The sequence below is a fragment of the Lygodium microphyllum genome, chromosome 5 (genome assembly GCF_053477565.2).
Source record: "Lygodium microphyllum isolate KBCC chromosome 5, Lygodium_microphyllum_v1.1.10, whole genome shotgun sequence".
NCBI lineage: Eukaryota > Viridiplantae > Streptophyta > Polypodiopsida > Schizaeales > Lygodiaceae > Lygodium > Lygodium microphyllum.
Genome location: NC_141139.1, coordinates 25,855,881 through 25,873,797, shown reverse-complemented (window position 1 = coordinate 25,873,797; position 17,917 = coordinate 25,855,881).

Here is a 17,917-nt window from a genome sequence, read left to right as displayed (position 1 = left end):
AGCCACTGGTTCATGCCAAGAACCTCCATCTAGTTACGGTTTGTGTGACAGATCTCCATGTTAGACCACAATTATGGAAGAATTGACTGTTGTGACTAATATTTAACTGCGGTTTCACTCCCTAGTCACTGCAACTAGATCTAACCATGAAAATGACTTCTGATAGGATCTAAACTAATACTTTGATACCAATGTAAAATAGCTAGTTCTCACAGCAAACAAAATAACTAGAAATTCATGAAATATACCATACTTGCAAAGAAATACAAGAGATACACCATGTTTGCAAGGAAGCCATAGCCATGGTAGCTAGGTAGGAAATTATATTGCCATGGAAGGCTGAGAATCTTAGATGAATGTTGCAACATGAATACTCACCTCATGTCGTGGGACATGGTATGTACCCTATATCTTGGTGGCTAAGAGCATGCACTCTCTTAGTTGGTGAGAGGAAGGAACCTCAAAGCAATTGCTTAAAAATGGCAAAAAAGATACTTCACATGTTACATCTCCACCTTTTATACTTAACCCTAGCCTACCCTAAACTAAGGTAACTTATGCTTTATTACAATACATTATAGGAATTAAGATTTGAGTGAAAGTACAAATACAAGGAAATCAAGTGCACTAAGCTGAAGAACAAAATTACAATGACATTACATTCATGATCTATGAAAGTGACATTCAAGTACAATGTTATATAGAATAGGATAGGTGACAGTCTTCCCCTCTATGGCCATGGGATTCAAGTAGTCTGCATATCCTCTGCTCATCTTCTTCATACAAAGAGATAGCATGGATGTGATTGCAAATCTCAACACCCCTCCTCAATCACAACCAAGAAAGACAGTGAGTATACAGAGGTTGCCATGAGTAGAACCTTGCTAAGTGTAGACATGGAAAGAACGAACCATACAAAGCTAGAGGCTATCACAAGGCCTCACTAAGTGTGTAGAGGTTGTAGTGTGCAAAGGTTACATGAGGAGTACATGAGCTTATGGTAAGAACATTAGGTAAGTCTACATTTTAAAACTTAAAAAGGTCTATCAGAAAATGAGACACAAAAGAGGGATTGGTGAGTCCTATCCTTTTGTTCTTGGGTGTCTTCTTCTTCTTCTTCTTCACCATTGTTGTCTTCATCTTCTTTGACTGCTTTTGTAAGATATGCTCTTTGAGATATTTTCTTAGCATGGAAAAACTTCACAAGCTTCGGATTTGGCATGTTGATTAATGTGGTAGACACATGATCAAACTCAAGTGGAATACTCTTGAGAAACACTCCAATGCAAATGTCTTCATCCATCTTCAAGGTGATTCTTGCGAGTTGTGTCAACAAGCTTTTCATATAATTCAAATGAGTTGCAAGTGAGGAACTACTTTTCATGTCAAGCCTAAAAAATTTAATCAGTAAGCCATATTTGGAGGATTTTGAGTGAGCTCCAAATAGGGTTTCTAATCGATTGCTTGAGAAGTTTCACAATCATCAACATGATGAATGTAGCTGTCATCAAGTTCGAGCTTGATAATAGCTTGAGCCTTATCATCATTTTTATCCCATATGATTGAAAGTGCAACTTCCCTTAGTTTCTTCTCTTGACCACTTGTGATTGACCACAAGCCTTTCTTCATCAGGATGAGGTTGCAAGATCAACAGAAAATTAGCTCCAAAATTTTCAAATTTCAATGGAAGAAGAGTTGAGCACAAGTGCCAAGAAGCATTAGGTGATTAGTATCAAGAGACACTAGGTGGCTAGTATGCTCTTTGAACTTGGAATCTTCAAAGATATTTGAGGCCTTCAAGATCTTGCAGCTCCAAGTCTTCCCCTCCTTGATTTGATGTTGGAGTAGCACAAAAACTCAAATTTGATTAGAGGCAAAGCTGATTATGTCAGATGACACAAGTGACAAGAGTCATTAGATCAATGTCAATAGACACTATGCTTGACTATGCTTCAATCTTTCAAAAAACTATCACCAAGATTTCCCAAAAATCTCCAAGGATCTTTCCTTCCTTGATGCGTGGCACTGAGTAGATCAGTGAATTAGAGTAGCAATAGGTTGAGTGGTAGGAGAGAGAAATTGAAGTCAGAGATGAACTTGAGATCAAAAAGCTATGGAGGATTGAGAGTTAGGGTTCTGGCACGGGACTAGTTTTTTTTCTCATGTAGCTCGTGGACGCAATGATTTTGCGCAAGACTTGATGGGAAGGAAGCTTGGGGGTAGAGCTTCAGTTGTCCTATGGATGCCGGGTAAATCACAACACGCAAAGACAGCAATGACTATATGACTAGAATATGGCACAGAATGGGCAACGACCTCCAATTTTTGCAATGCTAGAGCTAGGGTTCACCAATGTTGGGCTATGATGTGATAGAGAGCTGCGCCAGGAGTAGAAAAAAGTTTCTTCAAAAGGAAGCGTGGAGAAATATGGGCTGTAGGAGTAGATCAAGAAGCTCCAAGTGAGCTGGGTACTATCTAGTTATGGCAGACAAGAGGGCAAAGTGAAGATGGAGGTGTGAAATGAGTTCATGCACTCAAGCCAAGTTGAGAGGAGTGAGAGGAGGCATGTAGGACCAAAGAGATGAGCTAGAACATGCTAAGTCATGCTTAGCTATGCTCTGATACCATGTTAAAAACACGGATCTAGAGCATGGTAGCTCTAGTGGCTCATACACCAACACTAAATTCATGTGTACTTAGACAATACAGGAATCAAGACTTGACTGAAAGTACAAACACAAGGAAATAAAGTGCACTTAGCTTAAGAACAAAATTACAATGACATTGCATTCATGATCTATGAAAGTGACATCTAAGTACAATGTTATATAGAATAGGATAGGTGACAGTCTTCCCCTCTATGCCTATGGGATTCAAGTAGCATGGATATCCTCTGCACATTTGCAGTATCTTCTACCTCTGCTTTTACGTCTGCCTCTACTTCTATCTTTGCCTCTAGCTCTGACCCTACTTTTGTCTCTATCTCTGCTACAACCATGTAACAGGGGAGAACAGTATATCCATGCCTCTATCTCATTGGTAGAGGTGAGTTCAAAAGTCAATTTGGGTTTAGGCAAGAGGTATTCACCCATTGACAAATAGTTTTCTTCTTTCAAGGTTGGCTTACAGTGCCCACTATTGCGGACTATGCCTCTATTTTATTGGGAAAGATCTATTTGACGGCTTCTTCATCTCCTAATGTGCAATCTATTACTTCGTTGGAAGAGTTTGTTAAGACTTCAATGGAAGTGGATCCATTACCTTTTTGTGAGACATATAATTTAAACACCACTTTGTTGGGTCCTCTACCTAGGGTTAGGGTTCCTTTGAACCAATTCATCCGTGCCCTTGCTTCAAAAATCCATGGTCTTCCCAGTAGTAGAGGATATGAGGTCCCATAGGAATTTGGTTTTACCACTAGATAGGTTAGCTAATAGTCTCTTCCAGTGAGCGTTGTCTTCACATATGGGAGAATGCCCAAAGGCTTAATTCTGATTTGGTATGCTAGTTTGATAAGCCATTGCATAGGTTGCATACCTTGAAATCCTAGATCCTTCATTGTCACATCCATTATTATATTCACTAATGAACCTCCATCAATCAATGTGTCTACTGTAAAGCTAGAAGATAACATCAACAATTGTCAAAATGTTAGATTTGATTTAAAGGTGTCTAGGTCTTTGACTAAGTCATATTCTTTAATAGGATCCACAGGCTTCTCCAACCAACTAGGGAATGGGGCAATGTCCACTTTTATGTTCCCTCTTTCCTCTAGAAGTGGCAACATCTACACTTATTCTACTATTGGAGGTATTGCACCATCCTCTATCTCTTGGACCTCTAGTCCTATCTCTATAATTGTCTCTATAGCTCTCTGTGGTACTATAGTACTCTGGACTACATTATTTAGCTCTGTACTCTTCTATTTCTCCTTGGGAACATTGAACTTCACCCTTTTGGTAGAGGGAAGGTTCTCTTTTGGAACTGTGGGTTCTCTTTCCTTGGCACGTATTATTGTCGCAACCTTAAATTCCACCAAATTGGAGGAAAGTTCTTGGGTCTTCTTTTGGGTATTAGTGGTAGCTTTCATAGGAGCGAGACTCATGCACTCTTTTGTAGTGTGGCCTTCTCCTTTGCATCGAATGCATAAGGGTTTGTAGTCCATAGACCTTCTAGGGTTTGGATAGTTTGGTGAGATATGTGTTGAGTTAGCTGCAATGGATTTTTTGTGTAGAGATGAATGTTGAGAGAGAGAAGAGATAGAGACACAAGATTTGTGGTACTAAAGAGTACCTCAATAATGTTTTAGATAGATATATGTATTATGTACAGCCTGGCCCTTACAGGCAGACATGGGCACTGCCCTTTATCCCAACAGCCTCCCCCATAAAGGCAATGTGCCCAAAGGTAGAGGAAAAGAATCAGCTAAGTCTAAGTATGTACAAAGCTGAAAAGACTATACCTATCCAATACCCATCATCTACCAAACCTCTCTACTAGAAGATCCTTCATGAGAAGGTCTACAAGGTTATCATTAGTGTGCACCTTGACCAGCTCAATGCTCTTGTTGTCAAGTACCTCTCTAATGAAATGATACTTCACATGTATGTGTTTTGTATTTGCATGAAAGACAGGGTTCCGTGCTAACATGATAGCACTCTGACTATCACAGTGGAGGACAAAAACCTCAATAATCCCAAGCTCAACCACAACCAAATGTGATAGCCATAAGGCATTTTTGCATGCCTCAGTGGCGGTCACATACTCTACCTCCGTAGTAGACAGTGCAACATACTTCAACAACCTGGATATCCAAGAGATAGATCCCCTTATGAAGTTAAACACATACCCTATATTGGACTTCCTGCAATCCGCATGTCCAGCATAGTCTGCATCCATAAAGCCAATGATAGATGCCTTCTGCTTACCAAAGAAGATGCACAAATCCTTTGTGCCCTTGAGGTATCTCATAATACCTTTCACTGCTTCCCAATGCTTCTTGCCAAGTTTTTCCATGTACTTGCTAACCACTCCCATTACAAAGGCAATGTCAGGACGTATAGCAGCCATAGCATACATCAAACTGCCAACGGCGAGGGCTGAAGCATACAAGATCTTGGCCATTTCAGCCTTCTTATCATCAGATGTAGGGATGTCCTTTGCACTGAGTTTCACATATGGAGGCAATGGAACTCCGATTGCTTTCCTCCCCTCCATATTGAAACTCTACAAAATCTTGGATACATACTCCTATTGAGATAGATAGAGTAACCCCTTCGATCTATCACTTAGTATCTGCATTCCAAGAATGTGATTGGCATCACCAAGATTCTTCATGTCAAAGATACTATGAAGACTTTGCTTCAATGAATCCAAGGCATGAGCATCCCTGCCAGCAGTCAACATGCCATCAACATACAGAACCAAGATAATCAGGTTGCCATCTGCTACCTTCTTGGTGTACAAGAAGTGATCAACTTGACTTCTCTAAAAGCCCTAAGACTACATGAAAGTATCAAACTTATGATACCATTCCCATGGTGCCTATTTCAGCCCATACAAACTCCATTTTAGTTTACAGACCATCGTCTCTTTGCCTTTAGCAACAAAACCCTAAGGCTACTGCATACATATGTCCTCATGCAGATCACCATGTAAGAATGTAGTATTTACATCCATCTATATGAGCTCCATATCTTCAGCTACAAGTAAGCCCAAAATAGTTCTTAGAGTAGTCATCTTGACTACAGGAGAGAAGATCTCATCAAAGTCAATTCCATGTTCCTGCTTGTACCCCTTTGCAGCCAACCGTGCTTTGTACTTTGGCGAAGAACCAGAAGTGACCTTCATCTTGTAAACCCACTTTCATGGAAGATTTTTCTGCCCTTTAGGTAGCTGCACCAAGTCCCAAGTACCATTCTTATCAAGTGATTCCATTTTCAATAGCATGGCCTTGAACCACTTCTTTCTGTCCGGTCTAATCATTGCTTCCTTAAAGCATAACGACTCACCACAGTTATAACCATGACATAATCTGCAACATAATGCACACTAGGAACAAACCTGTTGGGTAGTCTTGATGGTCCAATCGACCTACAGAGCAAAGACTCAGCATTTGCAAGCTATGGAACTTGCAAACTTGCATTTTTAACTTGCTATCCTGAAATTTCAGCATGCTGTCCTAACTGCATATTTTCTTGTTGCAACTGTGGATCATCCTAAGAAATACCTTGCTAGTTTTTTCCAGCACCATTCCTTGCATTTTCCACATCATTTACAATAGGTATATGCTGCTACCCATTGGACACAAACGGCTGTCTAAAAGGTACATCCTCCCTGAAAACAATCCTCCTGACTTCCTTAGTCTTCTCAGGTTTCTTATGCATGTGATCTTCACAATAAATGATGTCATTGCTACGTACTATCTTTCTTTTCTCGGGATCCCAAAGTCTATACCCCATCTCACCCTTGTCACCATATCCTAGGAATATGCATTTACAAGACTTTGGTTCCAGTTTACTGCGCTCTTCCTTCCATATGTGCACAAAAGCCAAACCCTCGCAAATGAGCATAAGAAGGTGGCTTGCCCGACCACTCTTCTTGAGGGACTCTCCCCCCAAAGACATGTTTAGTGACTTATTAATAAGATGAGTAGCTGTCATAATAGCCTCTACCCAAAATCCATGGGGTAATGTAGCATGAGACAACATCATATGGACCTTGTCTTGTATGGTCCAACTCATGCGCTCTGCAACTCTGTTCTGGGGTGGATTATGAGGGGTAGTGACTTCCCTCTTTATCCCCTTACTATCACAAAATTCCTGAAAGGACTTGGACACATACTCCCCACCATTGTCAAGGTGAAGAGACTTAAGTGTCTTATCAATCCGATTCTCTACCAATGCCAAGAATTTTTTAAACCTGTCAAGCACTTCATCCTTGCTACGAATAGGGTAAACCCATACCTTCCGTGTAGCATCATCGACAAATATGACAAAGTATTTCTTTCCTTCTAGACATAACCATGGCATTTGACATACATTGGAATGCACTAACTCTAGAGGCAAAGATTTCAGTGAAATAGACTTTTTATGAGATATTTGCACATGCTTACCATAAACACAATGATCACAGTGCTCAAAATCAGCATAACAAAGACAAGGCAAGTAATCCAAACGAGAAAGTACTTTCATTCATGTTTGACTCATGTGTCCCAACTAGCCATGCCACAATGAAACACGTGGCTGCTCGGTCTTGGCAACAACATGGTCATGCACACTAGATACATGGAGAGGATACAAAGTATCTTTGTTTGAGCCTCTGGCAATAACCTTAGATCCTCAGTAGATCTTCCATTTTCCATTGCCAAAGGTGGTATGAAATCCATCATCATCTAGCTATCCAGTACTAATCAAGCTCTTCTTGAGCTGTGATACATGCCTTACATTCAGAAGAGTGAAGACAGATCCATGCAGAAAACTACAATTGCACACTGCCAATGCCTCTAATGTCACATGCATAATTGGCCCCAAGATTGGACAACACCATGTCAACCTCCTGTATAGTCTGTAAACCACTCACTATGAGGGGTGACATGAAAAGAGGCACCTAAATCCAAAATCCAAGTATGCATGTCATCATCTGTATCGGCTATCAAAGCATGTGCACTGAAACATGAAGAGACAAAGAGTACATTATTCCCATTGTTGCTGTCATGGCTAACTACATTTACCTATTCGATATTTACACTGCTCTTCTTAGCAGGCTGACTCTCTTTCTTCTCTTCCTCATCACTCTCATCCGTCTTCTTTCCTTTCCCTTTCTCTTTCTTCCATTTATATCAATCACATTTGAAGTGACCCTCTTGCCACAGTGATGGCATTCAGCATCCTTATTACATGATTTATTGCATCCCTTGCTATCAAATTTTCCTTTCTACTGTGATCTGCCTCTAGTATGCAAAGCACTGGAAGACTTACTAGATGCATTGTTTTGCCGATTCATTTCTTCCATGAGTAGAGCACTCCCTATATCAGAATACAAAAGCATAGCATTAGAATTACCCATAGTAGTCCTGAAGGTATCCCAACTCTCTGGTAGAGTGCAAAGCAAGAACGTAGCTTTGAACTCATCATCAATATTGAACTTCAAAGTGGCAAGATGGCTGAAAATGGAGTTAAACTCACTGAGGTGAGTAGACATTGTAGTGCCCTCTTTCATACACAAATCCATGAGTTTCTTTAGCTAGTAGACTTTGCTTGCAACACTCTTCTGGGCATACAATTCTTCCAGTCACTTCCAAATGTCATAAGCAGAATCCAACCCTTCAATGTTAAACAACAAGGCATTAGAAATCGATAGCTCAATGGTCGAGCGTGCAAGCTCATTCAGCTCATCCCAGTCATCCTGCTCTACATCAGGTGGTCTTCTTCCATTTACTTTAATCGGCTTTGCTTACTTCTTCTACAACAAGATATTATAGCACTGCTTTTGCCAAACTGCAAAGTTGTGTGCTTCTTCAAGATTCTTGATATGCATAAGGTGATTGTCACTACTACTAGCCATGATTCACAGCCAAATAATTGTATGACAGTAAATGATAGCTAATGCCAAGCAATGGAAGCTCCAAAATCCACTTAGTACTACGTTAGGAATATCCCCAAGTATGTAGCAGCAAGAACATACATCATTTCATTGCCCAAAATGCCTAAAAAACATTCAATGAAAGTTAGCATACTAATTTCTTGACAAAAACAGAGTGCAATCTTGAAATTGCTAGCAATACAGGTGGTTGTCCTGCAATTTAGGAGTGCAGCCCTGACATTCAGGAAAAATCTGTCCTAAAAAATCAGAATTGAAATAACCTCTTAGACGACTGACTGACATTGAGCTCCAAAGATCATGCAAAGCTACTCAAAACATCACCATAATGTTCTTGCATAGAAACATATCAAATTTCCTGACAGTGAGGTATGATGTCCTGAATATGTAAGAAACTGTCTTGAATGTACACCAATAGTGTTAGAATATCAAGCTCCCATTACTCTCATGTCAGTATGTATGACCGACATTAGCTATGTCCAGCTATATCAGCAAGTGTGGGACATTAAATAAGTTGGTGGTCTTAGACCCAGTGTGAATGGTCCTACGGACCTTAGTACTATTGTATACACTTATGTTATGTTAGTAGGCTATGAAATAATGGAAGATGATGAATGACCTGAAGGTCAGGTTGTTGCTCCATTACATTGTTTTTCTCCCTCTCTCTTCCAACATGGTATCAGAGCCATCATGGATGGGCTCTTGAAGGCATGAAGCTGTGAGAAAGACCTACAGCCTGAAGACTCAGGGCAGTGGTTGAAGAGAAGCAGGCTGTCATTGTGCAGGTTGTCATTGTATCTGTGAAGGTATGCATTTTTTATCAGATGAAGTCTGTGCTTCATGTTAGTGTTTGAGGCTTTTGTGGGAGCTTTGGGGAGCACCCTTGAGCATATTTGAGTGCTCATCATCATTATTACCATCAACAGTAGCTGCTGGAATCAGATCTACAAGCTGCGTGAACTGCGCCTGTTTATGTTGCTGCCCTCATGGTCTGCAAATCATCAACTCCATCATCCATGACTGACACATAGCTTGTCTATGCTCTCTGGAAGGTCATTAAAGTCCTGGATATGTCAGTACTTGATCATGAGCTCATCTATGAGCTGTAATAGTTGACCATAGATCTGAAAATAGTGAAGACTGCTGTAATCAGTGAGTATACAGCATACACTTGACTCTACTGAAGAGCCTTGAGTTTTTTGGCATGCTCAGGAGAACTTGTTGAAGCATATACATGATCTGGGAACCATATGCATTATTTGACATGGTTGTAGACTGAAATTTTTGACTGAAATGCTCAGTTTTGGGAAGCCAATGATAGGCTGAAAACTGTCATAAAACTGTCAATAATATATACTCATTGGCCTTGAAGAAATACATGCCTTTTGTTACCTACAGGGAGTTGTATGGTACGAGATATGATTGTTGAATGCTATGAGCATTGAAGGCTCTTAAAAACTAAAATCTGAATTAGAGAACAAATGCTTTGACAATGTATTGGCTGGTCATAAATAGTCCATGTATATTTTGACATTACTTCTTGAAGACAGAGAGTCTGCGAATGCCCGTATGGTTATGTATTGATCCCTACACACAGTGGAATATGTATGAAGTGGCTTGAGGATCTCTTGGGCTGAAATAAATCTTGGTTTGACAGTTTATTAGCTGTATACAATCTGTGAGCAGATTTATGTCACTTGTACTTGCTGGACTTTTGTGCCCGTATGACTATGTCTAGTTGCCTACATATACTAGCAAATGTCTGGGAAAGTTTGGAGCATGTACGACATGTTTTAAAGTGGGTTCTGATAGTAAATTCACTGCTGGACTGAAAAATTATAGGTTTTAGACTGCGTATTCTCTTTACTGCAGTAAGCTTGCATGACACAGAGTTACAATACCTGCAAAGTCTATGTACTGACTGATGTACCTACGGGTTATACCACATGTTTGTGGATGTTTTTGAAGTTGTAAAGGGCTGAAATACCTTGGTTTTTTGCAGAGAATATTTGCAAAAAACTATCATAAATAGTCAAGGACTGAGATTGGTCAGAGTACTTGTTGGCTTGCAGGAAGTCAGGTAGTGACTAAATAGTGTTTGGTACAACATGGCAAATGCAGAAAGGACTGACAACATAACCCAGATAGTGGGGGGAAAGCTTGACAGTAACTATTATGCCATATGGAAGTTCCGCATGGAGAACTTCTTAATAGGGAAAGGCTATTGGGAGTTGGTGACTAGAGTAGAAGCTGAACGTGAGCTCCTAGATCAACCTACGGCTGATCAGAGATGATTACATCAAGCTTGGATAGAAAGAGCTCGTAGAGTCTTGCACTGGCTCTCTTTATGTATCACAGATGCCATGGTAATGCAGATAATGAACTGCAACTCTCCTAAGGATGCATGGGACATTTTGGTCAAGTACTATGGCACAACAACAAGTGCTAGGAAGATACAGTTGAAGCAGAAGTTCAACAACATGGAGAGAAAGAGCAGATCTATACAGGATTATGTCACGGAGGTTAAGACCATTGCGGATCGGCTAGCATCTGTTGGTTCACAGGTTGAAGATGAAGACATGGTTGCTGTGACTTTGAATGGCTTGGGGCCTGAGTATAAGTCTTTTGACACTTCTGTGTCTGTGAGGGGTGAAATGCCTGATTTTAATGAGCTAGTTGCATTGCTTATACATGAGGAGGTTAAACTTGGCTTGGCTACAGCGTCAAGCAATTCTAAAAATAAGGATGCAGTTTTTTATTCGAATTAGTGCAGCCGTGGCAGCCGAGGTAGAGGCTATGGATCTGGCAGAGGAGGCCAGCACAATGCATCCTATGGCAATAACAACTAGCAGGTATCGAATGCAAGAGGTGGTGGAAACTTTAGAGGCAGGGGGAGATCTAGCCCTAGAGGTAGAGGCTTCTGGCAACAACAACATCCATCTGAGAATCCGAACAAGGATAAGGATTGTCATTACTGCGGAAAGTATGGGCATATTGCCAAGGACTATTGGAAGAAGCAGGGCAATCAGAAAGGCAAACAACATGGGCATTTTGCTACATCTAGTCAGGCAGATGATACTTCAAGAGATAGATTGTTTGCCATGCAGTATGTGAAAGATAGAGTTGCTAAAAAATCCACTGATGATGCAGTTTGGTATATTGATTCAGGGGCATCAAACCATATGACTCCTCATGGTGATTGGTTCACTGATATGGTGAGCTGAAAAAAATGGCTATGTCTATACAGGTGATGACACGCAGCATAGCATTGAGCATAAAGGCAAAGTGCCTCTTGTGGTTCATGATGGCAAAAAGAAAAATTTGCATGATGTATTGCATGTTCCTTCGATTACGAAGAACCTACTGTCTGTTGGAGCAGAACTTGCAGGTTAGATTCAACAAGCATGGTTGCTTTATTGAAGAGTTTAGTAATGGATGCAAGTTAATAGCTCGTGGTCACAAGAATGGCACAATGTTTACTCTTGATGCTACCTTGCCAGAGCTGAATTCAGCCATGTTTGCCCATGGTTAATAGCTCGTGGTCACAGGAATGGCAGAATGTTTACTCTTGATGCTACCTTGCCAGAGCTGAATTCAGCCATGTTTGCCCATGGTTCTGGCACTATCAGAGACTTGGAAATTTGGCACAAGAGAGTGGGGCATGTAAATTTGCAAAGGCTGCAAATATGCAGAAAAAACAGCTTGTTACAGGTTTACCCAAGTCCCAATATTCAGATATTGGTCATGTATGTGATGCTTGCCAGTTTGGTAAGCAGTCAAGGTTGCCATTTGTCAAGCACGTAAGGCAGAGTACACGTCCGTTGCAGTTAGTGCACTTTGATGTTTGGGGGCCAATCCATAATGCATCCATGGGAGGCTCGAAGTATTATGTTACATTCATTGATTATTACAGTCACTATACTTGGGCTTACATTCTGAAGACAAAAGATGAGGTGTTTGCTATTTTTCAGCAATTTAAAAAGCAAGTTGAAAATGAATTTGACTGTTATATCTCTTGCTTGAGATCAGATAGCGGTGGGGAATATGTGTCAAATGAGTTTGACAACTTTCTAGCTGAAAATGGCATACGTAGGCAGCTTACCTGCAGCAGCTACAATCCTCAACAGAATGGGGTAGCTGAAAGAAAGAATAGGGTATTGATGGAAGCTGCTCGCGCCATGATGAATGAGAAGAAGATGCCGCTCTATTATTGGGCTGAGGCTATTATGACAGCCATGTATATCTTGAATCGGACTCCCACTACAGGTATTCATGAGATGACACCGTTTGAGAAGCTGTATGGCTATAAGCCGGATGTAAGTCACATGAAAGTTTTTGGTTGTCTTGCTTATGTGCATATTCCAGATGAAAAAAGGAAGAAGCTGGATCCAAAAGCGCATAAGTGTGTTTTCATTGGATATTCGCAGGAGAAGAAGGAATACAAATGCTATGATCCCTCTACCAGGGAGACCTTGGTGAGCAGGGATGTTATTTTTTATGAGATGGGTTCTTGGTATGTATCACTGGCTACAGTGCCATCAGATATGCCTTCTACTAATGTATCTACAATTGATATGCAATAGAGCACTGCTATGACATGACCTAGTAGTTAGACAGTATCCCCATGGACAGGGAGATTGAGGAACTCATCGTCCACTGACACCAGTATGTCAGTGAGGGGGAGATATGATGTCTTGGATAGCAAAGGAAAAGAGAAAGTTACTGAGGATGTATGTGGGATGATGACACCTAGTAGGATGACTTTTGGATATGAGTCTACTGTCACTTTAGACAGTGAACTTGGTATTCCGACTATCTATATGTCTGGCGCAAGGCAGAGTAGGTACATTTTGCCTCATGAGAGAGGGGAATCGAGTAGTGCACCACAGCTTAGACACTCACAGAGGGTTAGATACCATGTTGACAGGTTGACATATAGTGGCTACACTGCAAAGCATTATGCTTACATGAAAAAAGTGATGGAGATCAAAGAACCAGGTACATATGCTGAAGCAGTGGAAAATGAGAACTGGTGTGCAACTATGGATGAAGAAATGAATGCCTTGGCTGAAAATAAGACATGGGATCTTGTGCCACTGCCTGAAGGAAAAAAGACCATTGGCTGCAAATGGGTCTACAAAATCAAATGCAAGTCAGATGGCAGTGTGGAAAGACACAAAAACAGGCTAGTTGCTAAGGGGTATGCCCAACAGTATGGACTTGATTATGAGAAAACATTCAGCCATGTTGCCAAAATGGCAACCATACGCACTGTGAATGCTTTGGCTGCTGCTAGAGGATGGAAATTACAGCAAATGGATGTTAAGAATTCATTTCTTAACGGTGACTTAGCAGAGGATGTCTATATGGTTCAGCCAGAAGGTATGTTCACCCTGATTTTTAGCATTATGTATGCAAGCTGAAAAAGGCACTGTATGGGCTGAAGCAGGCTCCGAGAGCTTGGCATGCTAGGATCAGTACTACTTGCAGAGGTTCAGTTTTACTATTTGTAGGGCTGATCACAGCCTATTTACAAAGAAGACTGACAGTGGCTTGGTAGTGTTGGTCATATATGTTGATGATTTGATAATCACTGGTGATAATGACTTGGGCATACAGCATGTAATGAAGATGTTGAAATCTGAGTTTGACATGAAAGATCTAGGTGAATTGAAATACTTTTTGGGTATTGAGGTAATCAAGGTTGAAAATGGTTTATGGCTGATGCAGAAACATTATGCCATGGAAATGCTGAAGAAGTATGGCATGGCTGAATGCAAACCATTGGATACACCCCTTGATCAGAATGTCAAGCTGGACATTAGCACTGGAGCTAAAATTCAGGATGTGACTATGTATAGGCAGATGGTTGGAAGTCTGATCTACTTGACCATCACTAGACTGGATTTGAGTTATGCAGTTGGGCTCATAAGTCAGTTTATGCAGAAGCCCAGGAAGCCACATTTGGATGCTGTTATAGGTGGATTATGAGATATGTTAAGTCCACTGTAGATTATGGGTTGTTCTATGTGAGAGATAAGCCCTTGAAACTAGTTGGATACACAGATGCAGATTGGGCAGGATGCTCATATGATCACAGATCTACAAGTGGTTATGCTTTTGGCCTTGGAAGTGGCATGATCATGAAGAGGAGTAGCTACTGTAGGTTCTGAGCATGCTAAAAACAAGACCTGCATATCCACATTGATGGCGCCTTCAGCCTTGAAGGGATTGGAATGTTGGCCCAAGTGTTGGAGATGATGGGGAGGGTCCCCAAGTGACCAATGATGGTTGCCAATAAGATCAAATGAAGAGGGAAGCTTCAAATCTTGCTGCCCTACCTACAGACTCTTCACAATGAACTCTTCTTGAACTTCAAGCTCCTACACATGAAGAAATGCCAAGCTCATGATTGCTTGAACCAAGCTCTGATACCACTTTGTTGAGTCAGTTTGCAATGGATCTTCTGTGTCGAGATGTAGGTTTAGAGAGAGAAGAGACAGAGACACAAGATTTGTGGTACTGAAGAGTACCTCAATAATGTTTTAGATAGGTATATATGTACCATGTACAACCTGGCCCTTACAGGAGGACATGGGCACTACCCTTTATCCCAACAATATGCCCCTTTTCTCCACATGTGTAACACTCCACTTCTGATCTCTAGCAATTGCCAAACTGTTGTCCTCTGTACTCTAAGAGGGAAACCTCCTTGGGCCGAACTCCCTAGGCTTTGGTCCGATATCTTGGGTGGTCATCTTAGATTCCAATAATTTGAATATTGCTTCCTCATCTTTCTTTCTTCTTTCATGCATCTCCTTCTCAGAGAACAAATATCCTATGTATGGTTCTTCATTAAATAGGACAAATAGAAAGCTCTAGTGATGGTTGGTTTTTGGGTACATTCAATGGCTAAATGTCCCACTTGATGGCACTTTCCGCACCATGTATTAGATTGCATCACATCTCTTCCACCTCTTGTAGGAGTGGATATGTTAGCGGTATTCACCTTCAGTGTCTACAACTGTTCTATAGTCACATCCATCAACTCCTTGATTCTTGCAACAATTAAATTGGATAGGTAGTCCTTCCAATTTTCACCTCATCATGGAGTACTTATAGTAAGATTTTGGGAAGCTTTTGTAATCACTACATTAACTAGTTGGGTTAATGTAGAGGGTCCTCTATTCTGATTCTGATTCAGAGCTCTTGTTGAGACCAGTGGATGTTGGTTCCAATTGGTAGGATTCCATTGTTGTTATTGAGTCACCACCTCGAATTGCATTTGGTGGGTATACCATTCTTGGCATGGGAGGGGGGTGACTCCTCTTCCTAAGGTCATCGACAACCTTGTTTCAACTTGATCATACAGTCTTACACCTTCTACTGTAGCTTGCAGATTGACTAGTCTTCTCAATTTCACAAACTTACAAACTTCAAGTTGTAGGCCTCTAAGGAAAACTCTCTTCTGGATGCCTTCATTCAAGTGATGGTTGGTCCATCTCTTTAGTATGGATTCCATTCTAGAGACATATGCTTCCACCCATTCACAAGAGGATTGATGAACTCCTCTCATATCCAGTCCTCAAAACCTTCACACCTGAATTTAGTGAGGAAGGCCAACTTCAAGTCATCCCATGTGCCAAAATTTCCTACTGCTTGTCTCTCATACCACCGAAATGCTGCGCCTTTGAAAGTGGCGGGAAATATCACCAACCAATGCTTGGGGGTTTTGGCATTGTTGGCTACACATGCTTCCATAAACTCTGCTACATGAAGATCAAGGTCTTCATTGTAGTCTCCCTTAAAGATGGGCAAAGGGACTACATTTGCTAGCCTATCATCAATATTTCCAAGATGGATCTGACTAGGAAGGGGACCTTGAGTCACTATGGGGACTTTTGTAAAGAGTGCTACTAGGGTGTCAAAGGAGGCTTCTGCTACTAGCTTGTTTTCCTTCTCTTTTCTCATGTACCTCTAGACTCGTTCTAGTGCTTGCCTCTTGATTGTGTCATTCATCAGGGAGTTACCTCCACCTAGCTAGTTTCTCTGTACTTAATAGAACAAAATCAGAAGGAGGACTCTCTTGCCAGCATTTCTTCTACTTCCTTCTTTTCAATGTCTCTGAATTCAGCTTCCATTCCACTACACAGGGGAAGATATTCAATTCTGAAGGTATCAAAACTCATTCTTCTAAGCATCCTTGTGGTGCCATCATCATAGTAATGCTAGCTTCTGATGGGGTTTCAACAGTGTAATGTTGTGAAGAACACTTTGTCTACTAACTTCTAGTGGGTTGCTAATTAGACAAATAGAAGGTTATTAGTGCACCAACCATCCCATGTACCTTACTGTTGAGCATCCACAAATAGATTTCAACTCTTTTCCTTCTAGTTTTTGTGAACTTCAACTAACCAAGATTCATAAAGCTTCTTCTGCTCTTCAATTTGTTCCCAACAATTTGCCACCAAGACGTACATCTCTATTGCTCAACAAGGAGAGGAAATAGTCCACCACATAAAGCTTGCATCAAGATGGCAATATGTTTCTGCCATTGTGGGATAAATTTCTTGTAGAAAGTGGCTTTGGCAATAAGAATTTCCAATTATTCAATGGTAGAAGGAACTTTGCAAGCATCCATTGAATTCTTCTCCTCTCAACAATGCCATTTCCTTCATTTTCAGTTATTTATGTTGCTTGTTGATGGCAGTATTCCCCGCTAATGGCTGCGCACCAAAATTATGGAGCCCCAAGAGGAACACCAAGAAAATACGGAATCTACTGTAAGAAAATATTTCTTGTATCATCAAAACACATTCATTTCATATTTTATGTGACCACAAGGAAAACAACACCAATCTTCTCAAATCTTCATATAGCTTATTTTCCCATGGATTTAACTTGAACAATATTGATTATGCTCTTCATATTCCTCATAAAATTAATCAAGAGACCACAAAAACACAAGAAAATACAACTGTTTGAATGGAAATCATCACATAGCATTCTTCTTTAATAGTTCCATAGCCTTCTCTCACAATATTTCACTCATAGATACATTGATTTGCATATATTTGGCAATCTCTCACTCACAGCCACACACTCTCTCATATGCTCTCTCTCAATAGTAAATTTTAATAATCAATAATAATAATCCATTACCCCTCTTTGGTCATGGATACCCCTCCCAAGAGATATGTCTACTATGAAAGGTCACAAGAACCACTACAGTGTCCTTTCGCAGCTTAATAGTGTCACTGTCACTTTAGAGTCTTCAGCAACTACTTCTTCCACTTCTTTGAGATATTTTGAGATT